The sequence below is a fragment of the Amblyomma americanum genome, chromosome 1, assembly GCF_052857255.1.
Source record: "Amblyomma americanum isolate KBUSLIRL-KWMA chromosome 1, ASM5285725v1, whole genome shotgun sequence".
Taxonomy (NCBI): Eukaryota; Metazoa; Arthropoda; class Arachnida; order Ixodida; family Ixodidae; genus Amblyomma; species Amblyomma americanum.
In genome coordinates, this window is record NC_135497.1 from 349,690,596 (window position 1) to 349,707,590 (window position 16,995).

A 16,995-nucleotide genomic window follows, 5' to 3' on the forward strand; every position below is an offset into this window, starting at 1 on the left:
TAGTGCAGCGATCAGCAGCGTCGAGGAGCCGCACGTTGTGCAGTCAACCTCAATTGTCGACACAGAAAAGCAGCCGTTTATTCCCGAGGTGGAAGTGAGCTCCACAGACGTGGCCGGCAAAAATTCGACGCATGACAAAACTGTGCAGGTCAACTCTGGCGAGGCAGCCGAGCAGGTTGTTAGCGGTGTTAATGGCACTGATGAGCGCAACGGCATGAACTGTTCGGATGGCCCGGTTGCACCGTGCGACCTTTTGTTGCTAGCTGAACCACCAGCATGCCAGGCAGAGAGCTGCGAAAGCGACATGTGCGTTCGCGTTCAAACGGCATGCGCAGCATTTACAACGGCGTCGGAGAAGCCCGCACAGCTGGGTAGGCTAGGCTGTTCTGAGCCGGAGAACTCAGACTCGTTCAACGCCGCAATAAGCTTGGCTCTAGATGAGGGGAATCAAGGCAGTGACGACAGGGGATTCACCTCATGCCCTGGAAGAAGCGAAGTTACACTACCACTGATAGAGGCGAAGCGCGACCCATGCTGCGATCTCCGTGCGGGTTTGGGCGACAGGCAGATCGAGAACATGGAGGTCTCTGATGATGAATTCATTGAGTTGGCCATACCACGTTCTAAGAGGTTCTCTAGACCCGAGCAATTAAAGCCTTTCGCGGAGGCTTGCACCCCATATGTGCAGATAGTATTGATCGCTTTGATGCGACCAAGCAACGTGTTCGATACTGGTGGATAGAGACAAACGCCCAATGCCCGGCCTTGATCCACTCTGCCACTGCCAGGTTGCAATAACTGTGAAAACGACTTGTGGCTCGAGCACACGAAGGGGCAGTGAGTGAGAGTGGGGGAACGTGACGAGTGACTCTGAAAGTGATCGGACAGTTTCATGCCAGTGGGCAAATTGTGTCCTGTGTGTGAACTGTTCGCGTTGTGATTATATTTAATCCGTCTCTGACGAAGAGCACCGTGTTAATATGTGTCTTGCCCCCGTCGGGATTGTGTTGTGATGTACATAGAATTTGATGAAAACTGTAGTATGTTTTCTTCAACCCGTATTCATGGCAATGTTGTTGCAAGTATGATTTTTCTTATGATTTTACCAGAGTGTCTGAGTTGTGCTTGCCGTCCTGTAACTGAAATGTCTAAACTAAGAATTGTGCTTGCGTCTGCATGCCTGAAGGTATCTTCCCCAGCATGTTTTTTCTTCCAATTGTTTGTAGGATGCAGAAGGGTAATTTTTGTGCTGGTACAGCGGCCAGTGGGGGCCCCGACCCTTTTGCTTTCGCGCGTTTTGTATGTTGTTGAAGGCCGCATCCTTGGTGCTATTGTGGGCTTCGGTATGTTGTTTTTACAGCAAGTGTCCCCCCAACATTCTTGGTGGGGAGGAGTTAAGGGGAAGTCCACGGGGCCGTTGCCCCCCCCCCCCGCACCTGTTACCAGGAGCGATCATGCCCGGGGAGGGGGGGGGGGAAACGAGGAATGTACGTCGAGGCGTGACGCCCGCGCTTAGGGTGAGATGCGGCACTAATCCTTTCTGTCCCGACGCGTGGCAACCGGTGGATCGAATGCGCATGCAGTCAGCTGCGCATTCCACTGGGCTCGGGCACTAATCTTTTCTGTCCCGACGCGTAGCAACCGGTGGATCGAATGCGCATGCAGCGAGCTGCACATTCCACTGGGCTCGGACCGGCGAGCCCAGGGCTCCGCCCACTTGCACATATGGTGCCACTGCACTGCGGTTGGTTAAAATTGGGCGAGAGCTAGATTACTCAAGCTCCGCCCAATTATCGAAGGGGTTAAAACCCGTGGGAAACAACATCTTGGGAGGAGCGCGCCGAGTCTTAAGCTCGGCCGTTTTTAACAGCCTTTTTTATCAGCCTTTTTTTAAACTGCCTTTTTGCTCACCTGCCTTTTTGTGTCAGTGCCGTCTTTAATAAATAAGTCTTGTCGTAAGAAGTTGGAATTGCTGCGCCAACCGGCAACGTGTCGCCGGACGAAGACCTGAAGTGCTCTTCGTACTGCTAACTGCCGTTCCCATCAGTAGGAGGGCAAGAAGTTTAACTCGTACTCTGAAGAAGGTTGTGGGGTCTGCAATGCGGTCAGAGAGAGGACCGCTCCACTAGCTCGGACCACAGCTGCGGCCGCGAAGAACAACACACCGAGTAGTAGCCAGAAGGCAAAGGTGTTTATTGGGGAACTCCTCAACTGGTGGCCTCCTCGGCACAGCACTGGCGGCAGGCGGGCGAGCAACGCAAACGGAGCGACGTCATCTTGAAAGCTGCGGCACCCAGCGTGCTCCAGACGCGTCCGCCTGCATCGCCGTCGCTCCGCCGTCTCTCCTATTGCCAACTCCTGCACTGCCGCCGAAGACAAGAGGTGGGGGAGAGGAGATCCGCCTCTCCCCAGCGTTCTCCACGGCCGCTCGGAGGAAAGATGAAGAGGGGGAGGGGGGGGGGGGCTTTTCTATCGTCGGGCGATGGAAAAGCCGATCTCCCACAAGCTTCACTCAGATTTTTTCTCGAGTCTCAGATTCGATGCGACTGCAGATTGGTGAGGGCAACTAACACCTGTCTCTTCTTTTTCTTCTTTTTAAGGGCCCCTTTAATGATAGTAACACGCTTTGGGGTCAGCTCTCGTAGTGGAACTCACAAATAATTCCCTGTGTTCTTTCTATTCGGGAATAAGTGACGTCACTCTAATCAGAAAAAAAAGTTGCATTCTGTGGCGCGAAGAGCTAGTCGGAGAACAATCTTAAAAGTTAATTTTTAATCAAATAGTGAGATTTGCGTAGTACGCTAAATCGTAACCGTAGCAAGACAGGTTCAAAGTAAGGCAATGCATGTGACGATGATCAAAGGGGTGAAAGTCCCCTTAGCTTTAATTGTTCACACAAACAATGCTGGTAAACTACTCTACATGGCTTGCGTTAATGCATTGTTCTAGAAAAAAAGAGTAATTTCTCTTTTCTCTTCTGGTGTGACCACCATTAAATTACCACTTCCTCAAAGTCTGAACGATTAGTGTCTGAACAATGCACTGGCTATCAAAAATCTCTGCATCTTTTTCCTCGTGTGGCTGTCGCAGATCAAACCTGGAAGGTGAGATTTTCTGTAGGATATCGCGTCCTATGGTCCCTGCACTATACTGACGAAAACAAGAAATTCTTTCCTGCTAATGGGCTAGTAAGGCACTTTGTTTTCTCTGTTGTTTTTTCATTGTTCACAAGATTACGTGATCCTACATCAAACGGGCTCTGCATGAACTGTCTACACGCACTCATGTTGTCTGGAAATGCGTGCTTTTAGGCGGCAAGATAGCTGCTGTTACAAATTCATTTGGAACTACAGGCTTCACCTGAAAGAGACTCTGAGGGCAACTCCATTAAATATTTCTTTTTTAAAAAATTGATCGTTTGGCTCGTTCTTGCTACACAATTAGCGCAAGAAACGGGACCTACACAAGAGAACAGACAACCAACTAATCCAACTTTATGCGCTAACGAACTTCGTTGTTAGCTATGCTAATGTTTGTTTCACAGCAAAAACCACATTCATAGCTGCGGAAATTGAATTTATAAATGGAACCTTTTCTTTTACCACCGCTAGACTCAAACTTAATACATAAATATAAAAATGAGCTCCGTGATCAAGATTTGCAGTGAATGGCGGTGTGGTCGAGCCTGAGAGCAGCACACTAAACCCGTACTTACGTGATCGCCGGTTACTTTGAAAAGTGCTGGTGGTGACGATGCCTGTATTCTCAGTGAAAGTCTGCATTATGCAGTGAAAAACTTCAGAACAGACGGCGAAAAACCATTCAATGAAAATGAATGCAAATAAGATAGAGCAATGAACACTTGCCTGTTTGTTGTGCTGACTTTTAGAGGATGCCCGGTAAAGGCAGCAAAACGGTGTAATAACATCAGAACACGTGCTACTATCTTCATTTTAACTTCACGTTTACAGAAACAAATCTACGAGGCTCTGGTCGTCCTGCTTAAAGTAATGACACTTCTGCTTTTTCTTTGTGTTGTCGCCACCTACGGGGCAAGAAGAGCCCGGCATTTGGGCTTAGAACTCTCTGGGAGTAGTATTTCTAGCGTATGAAGGAGGCGGGTTCGACATTATGCTCCCCGTTCAAAACAGCGGCCTAAATTATCCCTGCAGATAACTTTAGTTCATTAGAGTTCCCTCTCACCTCTGAGCCCTTTCGACACATCACAGAATATTTCCTTCTTCACCGTCCTAAGCCACACGGTATAGTTAGACGCAGAAAAATTTATGGAGCCTGTCTGATCTGCAGCAAACAGTACACTTTTTTATCCAGGCCGAGCTCATCTTTGGGATGAATCAGGAAAGTACTGAATATACCAAGTTACGCTTGGGAACCTTGTTGCTGCCTGCGGGGACCGTAGTTCTCATTCCCGGGTTTAAAGCTGAAGGTGGGAACATCCGTAAAATTCCAAGGCGAAGTCGTCCGGCTCAACGAGGCAGATATGTGAACTCTAAATTGCACTCTTCGAATTCCTATACAAACAGAACGAAGGGGGAGGGGAGGGGGAGAAGAAAGCTTCAATGACAAAAAAAAGCTAAATTCTCGTTTTTTTTTCATGAAAGGGCTTATTTACAGACTTCACCTGAACTCTGCATTTCCAAACGGCTTGAGATAGCGTTTCGTACAAACAGTCCATTATTAGGCTTATTTTATGAACAGGCTTCTTTTACCTTTTCCGCACCGCTCTCCTTCCGTCTTTATCTCCCAAACTCCCCTTCCCCACGCACAGTAGCAGGTCAGCGATTTTTAAAGTACACTGATTCCCTGAAAAATAAGCTTTTAATTTCTCGATGCACAGCCCTCCGTCATCAGCGCTGGTTTCTGGAGTGCATAAGCGTGTATTCTAATAATTTGCTTTGTTTTTATTTTCCAGAATTGAAGCCAAGTTTGGTAATCCAGACATCAGTATTGCATTGAATTCCGGCAGTTGGTATGTGGGCAAAACTATTGCCTTCCTGGTGAAAACAACGGAAGAGTCGTTTTTCATTCTGGCAGATTTTTCAAGCGAGGGCGCCAGAAGAATATCGCCCGGAGACGAGCCGTACAAGAGCGAAGAAATCAAACCCGAGTTCAGCGACAGTTTCCGCCTGCTAAACGTCCATGTCGTAAGTATGGCAAGCTTGCTTGGTGTTTCGCCATGGAATATATATTCCACAAGCAGTGTTCCGCACTGTAGCGCATAATCTGATGACGTAATGATCCACGCAAACGCGTCTCCAGCTTCCCGTTAAGCGGAAGACTACGCATACTAGCCGGTTTCATGACCCAGCACGTCTCTGACGGGTAACCCATCCACACAGAGTTAACAAAACAAGAGTTTCGTATGGGGCAACACAAAGCTTTGGACAAAAGTTGCGCACAGAGGACATCGCGAAGGCATGCGCAGTAGCAAACGTCGGCGAGCGAGTGAGCTGTTCGCGCACAAAAGGCAACGCTGCAATTAAAAAAACACAGGTGCCAAGCTTGAACAAGATGCCCACTTTTTAGCTGGGAGTGATACTGCTAACAGGGTTTCTGCAGTTGAGAATATTGACGCCATGTACTGTGCATGCTAGAGTGAATTGAAAAATTTTACAGTGACTATATAGCGTCTGCTCCAGCTCAGCGGCAACAGCTGATGGATTGCTGAATCTTTTGACAACGCCCAAAACGCGTCAGGTAGGGCTGATGAGCCGCTGGCGCACATATTTGAAAGTACGAGCCATATTTCGCAGTGTTTCATTTTACTATCCATTCGGCCCCCTCTTCGCTGTCGGTTAGCATCAACCACGGTACCGGAGCCGGTAACAGACATCAACTAGAATATATTGGCCCTGATAGCGCTGAACCCAGCCGCCGGTGACAAAGAGTAAAAACAATGAATTTAAACATTATGTTTACAGTGCGTGGCTCTAGGTGCGCGAAAGGAACTTTCCTGTATTGTCGCCCTGTAGGGCTGCTCAATTCATTACACACGCAGCGGAAAAGCGTGGCACTTCACTGGCGCTTCGAATGACTCTTCGCTGGTGGGTTGTGCGTCGTCTCTCGCCTAAAAGTTTGACTGCTCAACGGACATTCAAGTTTCGTTTACTGTCAAGGTTTAGGTGATGGGGCATGAACAAGAACACGCATTTTGTCTAAAAAAAACAGTGAAGACAAGAAAAATTATTTATTTATCTTTGCCCGTCAGTCAGCGTTCTCCGCGCTTCAGTGACGCCCATGACATTTTTTTTTTCATTTTTACGTGCCTCTAATGCATTGATGGAAACAACTGAATGTGGTAAAAATTTTTCATGGTGAAAGTTCTAAAGGAGGTAAACGCACGACGTGAACACAGTGCGTGCTGTTAACAAAATTCACAACAGTAAGCCCTGTCTACATTAAAACAGTCTCGTAAAGGCATCTTTGTTTTAAATGCCACCGCTTTCAATCGCGCAATAGAAAGGTGTCTGCGGTCTGGATGAGCTACAGAATGACCCGTAATGCACATGGGAGTATTTCGCTTTATAAATACGACTTTCGCGATGCCACATATTGCGTGACACATCCTTCGCATTGGCGTAGTAATTAAGGCGGTGTGCTGCTGAGCACAGTGCGGTAGGGTCCGAATCTCGTCTGTGGCGGCTGCATTTCTCTGGGGTGAAATGAGAAACCATCCCTCTGCTGCGCGATGATAGCGCAGGTTAGAAAACGCCGGGTGTTCGAAAACAGTCCAGGGACCTTCACTACGACGTCCAGAGGAGAAACAACAATATCAATACAATAATATCCAAAGTAGTAGTCGCAATTGAGGCTCCGCACTGATATACCACTGTTGAGTGTTCTGGCGAAATTAAAAACCGTAGACCATCAACCTGCGTTGCTTCTTGGCGTTTCAAGTCAAACCGATTATATGCGCTGCCTTACGACTGTCTGCTAATGAGTAGGTGTATCATTAGAAAGGAAGAGAAAAATAAAATAAAATGAACCAAATGTAAATAAAAACAATAAACCGCTTTCACATTCAAAACACGTAAGTATTTTTAGTGCCCTCTGTAATTTTTTCCTTGCCGGTTGTGAGTTTTTGCCACAGTCTTTCCTTTCTTATGCATTTATAAACTGAACCTATAACGTGGCTTCTTGAGGCAAATGATTGTATGCTACTCATTGGGTTCAGTAACGATATTTAAAAAAAGTGGTGCGTGCTCATTTTATAGACTATATTTGTGCTGCACGCATTCTGGTTCGAATGTACTAGTTCATGGTCTACAGGGGAGAGTCAGAAATGTGCACCGAATGACTAGGAATGCCTGGTTAACACAGCAGCGCAAGATATTGTAACCTTCCCTCGCTTTCAGTTAGGCAGCGCGTATTCAATCAAGTTTTTGCATGTATCTTAAGGTGAATCAATCTGTACAACTGTAGGGGGCGTGGAACCGGCGAGATGGCGGTGACCCTTACAAGCTTTCTACTGCTCACGCAGGTGTTTTCGGCGAACATTTTGGCGGCGGTCCTTCCTGACGGATTTCCGTTCGACGACGTATGCCCGGAATTGGTCGACAGTGGTTCTTCGTGTACGACTGCATTGTTTGAGAACTTCGAATTGCAACAGTGCCCAGCCAGCGACGAATTTGAACAGTTTGTGATTCCGAGCTGGCAACATTGCCAAGTGGGCGTCGACGCTGCCAAGTGTCGGCTACAAAAGCATCGGAACAGCACTGTAACGATGGGGCGTGGAACCGGCGAGATGGCGGTGACCCTTACAAGCTTTCTACTGCTCACGCAGGTGTTTTCGGCGAACATTTTGGCGGCGGTCCTTCCTGACGGATTTCCGTTCGACGACGTATGCCCGGAATTGGTCGACAGTGGTTCTTCGTGTACGACTGCATTGTTTGAGAACTTCGAATTGCAACAGTGCCCAGCCAGCGACGAATTTGAACAGTTTGTGATTCCGAGCTGGCAACATTGCCAAGTGGGCGTCGACGCTGCCAAGTGTCGGCTACAAAAGCATCGGAACAGCACTGTAACGATGGGGCGTGGAACCGGCGAGATGGCGGTGACCCTTACAAGCTTTCTACTGCTCACGCAGGTGTTTTCGGCGAACATTTTGGCGGCGGTCCTTCCTGACGGATTTCCGTTCGACGACGTATGCCCGGAATTGGTCGACAGTGGTTCTTCGTGTACGACTGCATTGTTTGAGAACTTCGAATTGCAACAGTGCCCAGCCAGCGACGAATTTGAACAGTTTGTGATTCCGAGCTGGCAACATTGCCAAGTGGGCGTCGACGCTGCCAAGTGTCGGCTACAAAAGCATCGGAACAGCACTGTAACGATGGGGCGTGGAACCGGCGAGATGGCGGTGACCCTTACAAGCTTTCTACTGCTCACGCAGGTGTTTTCGGCGAACATTTTGGCGGCGGTCCTTCCTGACGGATTTCCGTTCGACGACGTATGCCCGGAATTGGTCGACAGTGGTTCTTCGTGTACGACTGCATTGTTTGAGAACTTCGAATTGCAACAGTGCCCAGCCAGCGACGAATTTGAACAGTTTGTGATTCCGAGCTGGCAACATTGCCAAGTGGGCGTCGACGCTGCCAAGTGTCGGCTACAAAAGCATCGGAACAGCACTGTAACGATGGGGCGTGGAACCGGCGAGATGGCGGTGACCCTTACAAGCTTTCTACTGCTCACGCAGGTGTTTTCGGCGAACATTTTGGCGGCGGTCCTTCATGACGGATTTCCGTTCGACGACGTATGCCCGGAATTGGTCGACAGTGGTTCTTCGTGTACGACTGCATTGTTTGAGAACTTCGAATTGCAACAGTGCCCAGCCAGCGACGAATTTGAACAGTTTGTGATTCCGAGCTGGCAACATTGCCAAGTGGGCGTCGACGCTGCCAAGTATCTGCTACAAAAGCATCGGAACAGCACTGTAACGATGGGGCGTGGAACCGGCGAGATGGCGGTGACCCTTACAAGCTTTCTACTGCTCACGCAGGTGTTTTCGGCGAACATTTTGGCGGCGGTCCTTCCTGACGGATTTCCGTTCGACGACGTATGCCCGGAATTGGTCGACAGTGGTTCTTCGTGTACGACTGCATTGTTTGAGAACTTCGAATTGCAACAGTGCCCAGCCAGCGACGAATTTGAACAGTTTGTGATTCCGAGCTGGCAACATTGCCAAGTGGGCGTCGACGCTGCCAGGTGTCGGCTACAAAAGCATCGGAACAGCACTGTAACGATGGGGCGTGGAACCGGCGAGATGGCGGTGACCCTTACAAGCTTTCTACTGCTCACGCAGGTGTTTTCGGCGAACATTTTGGCGGCGGTCCTTCCTGACGGATTTCCGTTCGACGACGTATGCCCGGAATTGGTCGACAGTGGTTCTTCGTGTACGACTGCATTGTTTGAGAACTTCGAATTGCAACAGTGCCCAGCCAGCGACGAATTTGAACAGTTTGTGATTCCGAGCTGGCAACATTGCCAAGTGGGCGTCGACGCTGCCAGGTGTCGGCTACAAAAGCATCGGAACAGCACTGTAACGATGGGGCGTGGAACCGGCGAGATGGCGGTGACCCTTACAAGCTTTCTACTGCTCACGCAGGTGTTTTCGGCGAACATTTTGGCGGCGGTCCTTCCTGACGGATTTCCGTTCGACGACGTATGCCCGGAATTGGTCGACAGTGGTTCTTCGTGTACGACTGCATTGTTTGAGAACTTCGAATTGCAACAGTGCCCAGCCAGCGACGAATTTGAACAGTTTGTGATTCCGAGCTGGCAACATTGCCAAGTGGGCGTCGACGCTGCCAGGTGTCGGCTACAAAAGCATCGGAACAGCACTGTAACGATGGGGCGTGGAACCGGCGAGATGGCGGTGACCCTTACAAGCTTTCTACTGCTCACGCAGGTGTTTTCGGCGAACATTTTGGCGGCGGTCCTTCCTGACGGATTTCCGTTCGACGACGTATGCCCGGAATTGGTCGACAGTGGTTCTTCGTGTACGACTGCATTGTTTGAGAACTTCGAATTGCAACAGTGCCCAGCCAGCGACGAATTTGAACAGTTTGTGATTCCGAGCTGGCAACATTGCCAAGTGGGCGTCGACGCTGCCAGGTGTCGGCTACAAAAGCATCGGAACAGCACTGTAACGATGGGGCGTGGAACCGGCGAGATGGCGGTGACCCTTACAAGCTTTCTACTGCTCACGCAGGTGTTTTCGGCGAACATTTTGGCGGCGGTCCTTCCTGACGGATTTCCGTTCGACGACGTATGCCCGGAATTGGTCGACAGTGGTTCTTCGTGTACGACTGCATTGTTTGAGAACTTCGAATTGCAACAGTGCCCAGCCAGCGACGAATTTGAACAGTTTGTGATTCCGAGCTGGCAACATTGCCAAGTGGGCGTCGACGCTGCCAGGTGTCGGCTACAAAAGCATCGGAACAGCACTGTAACGATGGGGCGTGGAACCGGTGAGATGGCGGTGACCCTTACAAGCTTTCTACTGCTCACGCAGGTGTTTTCGGCGAACATTTTGGCGGCGGTCCTTCCTGACGGATTTCCGTTCGACGACGTATGCCCGGAATTGGTCGACAGTGGTTCTTCGTGTACGACTGCATTGTTTGAGAACTTCGAATTGCAACAGTGCCCAGCCAGCGACGAATTTGAACAGTTTGTGATTCCGAGCTGGCAACATTGCCAAGTGGGCGTCGACGCTGCCAGGTGTCGGCTACAAAAGCATCGGAACAGCACTGTAACGATGGGGCGTGGAACCGGCGAGATGGCGGTGACCCTTACAAGCTTTCTACTGCTCACGCAGGTGTTTTCGGCGAACATTTTGGCGGCAGTCCTTCCTGACGGATTTCCGTTCGACGACGTATGCCCGGAATTGGTCGACAGTGGTTCTTCGTGTACGACTGCATTGTTTGAGAACTTCGAATTGCAACAGTGCCCAGCCAGCGTCGAATTTGAACAGTTTGTGATTCCGAGCTGGCAACATTGCCAAGTGGGCGTCGACGCTGCCAGGTGTCGGCTACAAAAGCATCGGAACAGCACTGTAACGATGGGGCGTGGAACCGGCGAGATGGCGGTGACCCTTACAAGCTTTCTACTGCTCACGCAGGTGTTTTCGGCGAACATTTTGGCGGCGGTCCTTCCTGACGGATTTCCGTTCGACGACGTATGCCCGGAATTGGTCGACAGTGGTTCTTCGTGTACGACTGCATTGTTTGAGAACTTCGAATTGCAACAGTGCCCAGCCAGCGACGAATTTGAACAGTTTGTGATTCCGAGCTGGCAACATTGCCAAGTGGGCGTCGACGCTGCCAGGTGTCGGCTACAAAAGCATCGGAACAGCACTGTAACAATGGGGCGTGGAACCGGCGAGATGGCGGTGACCCTTACAAGCTTTCTACTGCTCACGCAGGTGTTTTCGGCGAACATTTTGGCGGCGGTCCTTCCTGACGGATTTCCGTTCGACGACGTATGCCCGGAATTGGTCGACAGTGGTTCTTCGTGTACGACTGCATTGTTTGAGAACTTCGAATTGCAACAGTGCCCAGCCAGCGACGAATTTGAACAGTTTGTGATTCCGAGCTGGCAACATTGCCAAGTGGGCGTCGACGCTGCCAAGTGTCGGCTACAAAAGCATCGGAGCAGCACTGTAACGATGGGGCGTGGAACCGGCGAGATGGCGGTAACCCTTACAAGCTTTCTACTGCTCACGCAGGTTGGTCTTTTTCACCCTTTGAAACCGTCGCGCTACATTTTGCCGGTTCCACCCCAAATGCTTTATCTTACTTTTTCCTGTAAGCCACGCGGTTTTTTGTTGTCAAATCGTCTGTATGTTAAGAGGCATTTTTCAGTTTTTCGTAGCCCAGCGTTTTATCTGCTAATCTTGTTGCTTTGTGGCGGGGATATTGAGAGTAACCCTGGCCCAGCAACAGCTGAACAATTTCAAGAGCTGTTGAATGGTCAAACCACAATTCTTTCCAAGTTATCGCAGCTTACCGCCGACGTAACTGACGTAAAAGCCCGGCTTGTTGTATCGGAAACTAAGTTAGGAAAAATTGACGCAATTGAAACAGCTCTAGCCAACGTTGAAGATCAACAACGAAAAGATCATGAAGTTCTGACAAGCATGATTGCAAAAATAGACGATTTGGAAAATCGTGGAAGGCGTAATAATTTGATTTTTTACGGCTTAACTGATTCTGATGACAGTGAGACGGCAGCCAAGTCTGAGGAGCTTATCATAAGTCAGTGCACTGAGAAGCTGGAATTGTCTTCCGTGTCTATTGAACGTGCTCATAGGCTGGGTAAATTCTCCCAAGGAAAAAATCGGCCTATCATTGTGCGCTTCAATTCCTTTAAAGATCGCCAGGCTGTGCTTGCAAATGCATTCAAGCTCAAGGGATCTAGTGTTGCTATATCTGAAGACTTTTCCCGTACTCTCCGTGATAAGAGAAAGAAATTATGGGATTATGCCAAACAAAATGGCGAAAAAGGCGTGAAAGCAGTTCTGAAATGTGATACGCTTCATTTGAGTAGTAGGCGTTTTCAATGGGACAGTGAAGCCGGCACCGTACGGGAACAATGACAAACCACTGTTCATTCTGCGATGTGCCCGGTCAACATTTTGTCAATTGCCGCAGTATAAAAAATAAAGTTGATGACTTTCACTTTCTTCTTCGTACCGTGCAACCGACCTTTGTTTTGGGAACAGAATCGTGGCTCGATCCGACTATCTCAAGCGCTGAAATATTTCCTGACACGTACGAGTGTTTTCGTCGCGACCGTTGTGCAACTGGCGGTGGAGTGTTTATTTTGGTCCATAAAAGTGTCCCGTGCGCTCAAATGGAATTCTCTGATAGTGAAACTGAATTGGTTGTTTGCAAAGTACGACTGCCGAACGGGAAAGAAATGGTTCTTGGGTCATTTTATAGGCCTCCTGGTCCTTCTGTAAAGCCGCTAGTTGGCTTATCTCATTTTCTTGAAACCATTAACACTGAATGCCTTGTTTTAGGGGGGGGGGACTTTAACCTTCCGGACATTGACTGGTCAGCTGACGAACCAAGAGATATAGCTCGAGGGAATCTATACTCAACTTTTTTTGACATTTTAGATTCCAACACCTTTTGTCAGTATGTGCATGAGCCATCACGAATGGACGGAACTGGTCACGTACTCGACCTCTTGCTGTGTAACGTGCCTGATGTTGTATGCAATGTACAAGTGTTGCCTGGTTTGAGCGACCACAATATTATTCTAGCAGATTTATTAGTTCACTACGTGAAGGTTGCAAAACCACCTAGGCGACAGATTTATGTCTACCGCAGGGCCAACTACGAGGCGATTAGCGCTGCTTTCGGTTCGTTCTTTCCAACTTTTGATGAACTCGCGGATAACTTAAATATCGAACAGCTATGGAATACATTCAAACAGAAATTGTTTGAATTACGTGAAGCTTTTATTCCATTAAGCGTTATATCAAGTAAGAGAGCTCGAGATAAACCCTGGTTTAACACCGAATTACGTGCCCTTGTTCGCAGACAATGACGAATGTATCGAAGATACAAGTTGTCTAAACCGCCAGAGTGTTTGGCCTTGCTGAAAACAATAAAAAATGAATTCAGACAGAAGTTTCACATCGCTAAAGACTTGTATTTTTCGAATTTAGGAGAAAAACTTGTCAGAGATACCAAAGAATTTTGGAGATATGTGAAGCGTAATGGTAAGGATGACAGCTCAGTACCTGCTCTGAAAAATGATGAATTAATCATCCATGATGATGAGGCTAAAGTTGAAATGTTTAGCCTTTATTTTTCATCTGTGTTTTTGCCACCCAGTTCACGTTCTGTCTGTTTTTCATTACCTCTTGAAATAGATTGCATGCCGGAAGTTACTTTTTGTGTTAACGGTGTGCGTAAATTATTGAAGGATTTGAATCAGGCTAAGGCTTGTGGCCCTGATGATATTCCTGCCGCAATTTTAAGGAATTGTGCGGATACATTATGTCTATTTCATCCGGCTGTTCCAGAAGTCTCTTAATGAAACCGACTTGCCTGCTGATTGGAAGGTAGCGCGTGTCGTGCCCATACATAAGAGTGTTATGCGAAACTCCGTTCAGAACTACCGACCCGTTTCCTTAACCAGTATAACCTGTAAAATTACGGAGCATGTAATATATAGTTGCGTTATGGCCCATCTCACCAAACACAATCTCTTATGCACTAGTCAACATGGTTTCAGGCGTGGATTTTCCTGCAGTACGCAGCTGGTAGAGTTCGTTCATGATTTGGCATCGGCAATCGATAAGCAACAAATTGTGGACTGCGTTTTCTTGGATTTCCGCAAGGCATTTGATGTTGTCGCGCACAGTCTTCTTCTCTCCAAATTGAAAGCGTATAACCTGGATTGTAAAGTAATTGCGTGGATTGCAGAATATCTGTCGTTACGAAGGCAGGCTGTTGTTCTGAACGGTATTTCTTCACAGTATGCACCAGTTACGTCGGGAGTTCCCCAAGGCTCAGTATTGGGACCACTTTTGTTTTTGCTGTATATTAATGATATTTCAGTTGGCATACAGTCTTCATTCAGGATGTTTGCCGATGATTGTGTTGTTTACAGAGTAGTAAATTCCACTTCTGATACACAAATCCTGCAAACTGATTTAGATACTGTGGCAGACTGGTGTGTACGTTAGGACATGTCCTTAAATATAAACAAAACTGTTCACGTCACCTTCACAAGAAAACGTGCTAATCATCCGTATAGGTATAGAATTAATGATCTTACTCTCAACATAAGCAAGTCATTTAAATACCTAGGCGTCTTTTTTACATCGGACTTACGATGGAATAAGCACATTAATTATATTGCGAATAAGGCAGCGTTACGTTTGCGTTTTCTACGGCGGAATTTTAGCCATTTACCAAGTAACCTAAAAACACAGCTGTATTTCAGTTATGTACGCTCCATACTTGAATATGGATGTGTTTGCTGGGACCCACACACATCTGAGTGTGTAGGAAAATTAGAGAAAATTCAGAATAGGGCAGTTAGATTTGTTCTCGGTAACTATAATTGGCAAGTTAGTATGACGGAAAGCAAACGAAAACTTAACTGGCAAGAGTTGAAGGACCGTAGAAGGTACATCAGATTGAAAATTTTCCATGAGATTTATTATTCAAAAACTGGCATAAACCGCGAACAATATATCCAGGCACCTCATTATATATCAAAGCGACTGGACCACTGCTTGAAGGTCAGAGAATTTTCTTGCAAGGGTGACGTCTTGCGTTATTCTTTTTTTGTTAGAACTGTTCGGGACTGGAACAGTTTGCCATCGAGCATTGTATGTATTACATCTAACGAAGCATTTTTCCATGCACTGCAATAATTGCTTTATACCTATAAATGAAGTCTGTACCCCCCTGCTGTAATGCCCTGCGGGGCGATGCAGGTAACTAATAAATAAATAAATAAATAAATAAATAAATAAATGCTGGCCGCTCGTTGACACCGCGCAGCAAATTGGGCACGCAAAGCGTTCGCTTTTAAAGTATGAGCATTTAGGGGCAGGGCTTGTACCGATTACAGTGAAAACTGCTTTCACACCTTGTGGAAATAAGACGTTCATAGTAGTACCCGTTACGGAAAGCATATGGTAGCTGCGGTATTTGCACTGAGATAATTTATGAGGGAACGGACGATGGTTGCCCCTCTGCACTAGGTTTGCACTCGCAGAACTGAAGGCGCGTACAGACCAGAAAGTCGCGAGCATCGCGCAGCCGGTATTGATCGCTTCTCGAGGCTTGCGGCGAAAACGATCTACTAGTGTTGGGCCGCTACACGTTGAGGGGTTATCAGCAACGCGAAACTATCTCGAAAATTCAACCAGGAGACCAGTCGCCCTGCAGAAAGGTCTCCGCAACAAGTCTCTTTTGGCTTGTCTGTCTTACCTTAACGACGGCTTCAAATGTCCGTTGTCCCGGAAGCCTGTATGATCTAGCCGCAGGACAGCGCATGAACGCCATGCGGACTGCCCGGATGATTACGAAAAATTGCAGACAACGTGCGAAATGCTGCGTGTAACTGCTGCAGGAATGGCTTCACAATGGTTGCCCATCATAGCTATCGTCGTTCGCTACTTCATCTTGATGTAACGGATAGACTAAAGACTAACTTATATGCACGATCACGCTGACGGGGGTGGTCTAAACTGTTACACTGGTATGCTCTGCACTGCGGACACAGGCGTACTGAAGCACCGCAACACCTTTGTGCAAACAACGTCGAGCGCTCCCGCGACTCGCGCCGGTTGTCAGTCGCGATTGCGATTCCCGTCAGCGCTCGTAGCCAGCTGCGTACGGGCAGCGTGATTCGTGTGGTGAAACTGACACCTGATCTGCACTTGGTTTCGTTTTCTGTTCAGGAGTGGAGTACGTTTACTTTGTAGCAAACAAAAAACGTAGACCAAGAACTTCGAATTCACTAACTTTTAATTTCCTGAGGAGAATTTGGTCGTTTATTCTGTGGTACAATTTTGCAAGGGAAACATGGTTACGCTTACATTCAGTCTATAATAAGCAATAATATTAATAATAGCAGTCTATAATAAGCCGCCGCGGTGGCTGAGTGGTTATGGCGCTCGGCTGCTGTCCCGAAAGACGCGGGTTCGGTCCCGGCAGCGGCGGTTGAATTTCGATGGAGGCGAAATTCTAGAGACCCGTGTACTGTGCGATGTCAGTGCACGTTAACGAACCCCAGGTGGTCGAAATTTCAAGAGCCCTTCACTACGGCGTCTCTCATAGCCCGAGTCGCTTTGGACGTTAAATACCCATAAACCAACCAACCAATTATTTCCAATAGTCGCGTCTTCTTAATTTATCCCCTTGCGTGTAACTTTCCACCATATCAGTTTTTGCAAAAACTCTCTGCTGGACAGAAGCTTTTTTGTACATAAGTTTATTCCTTAGT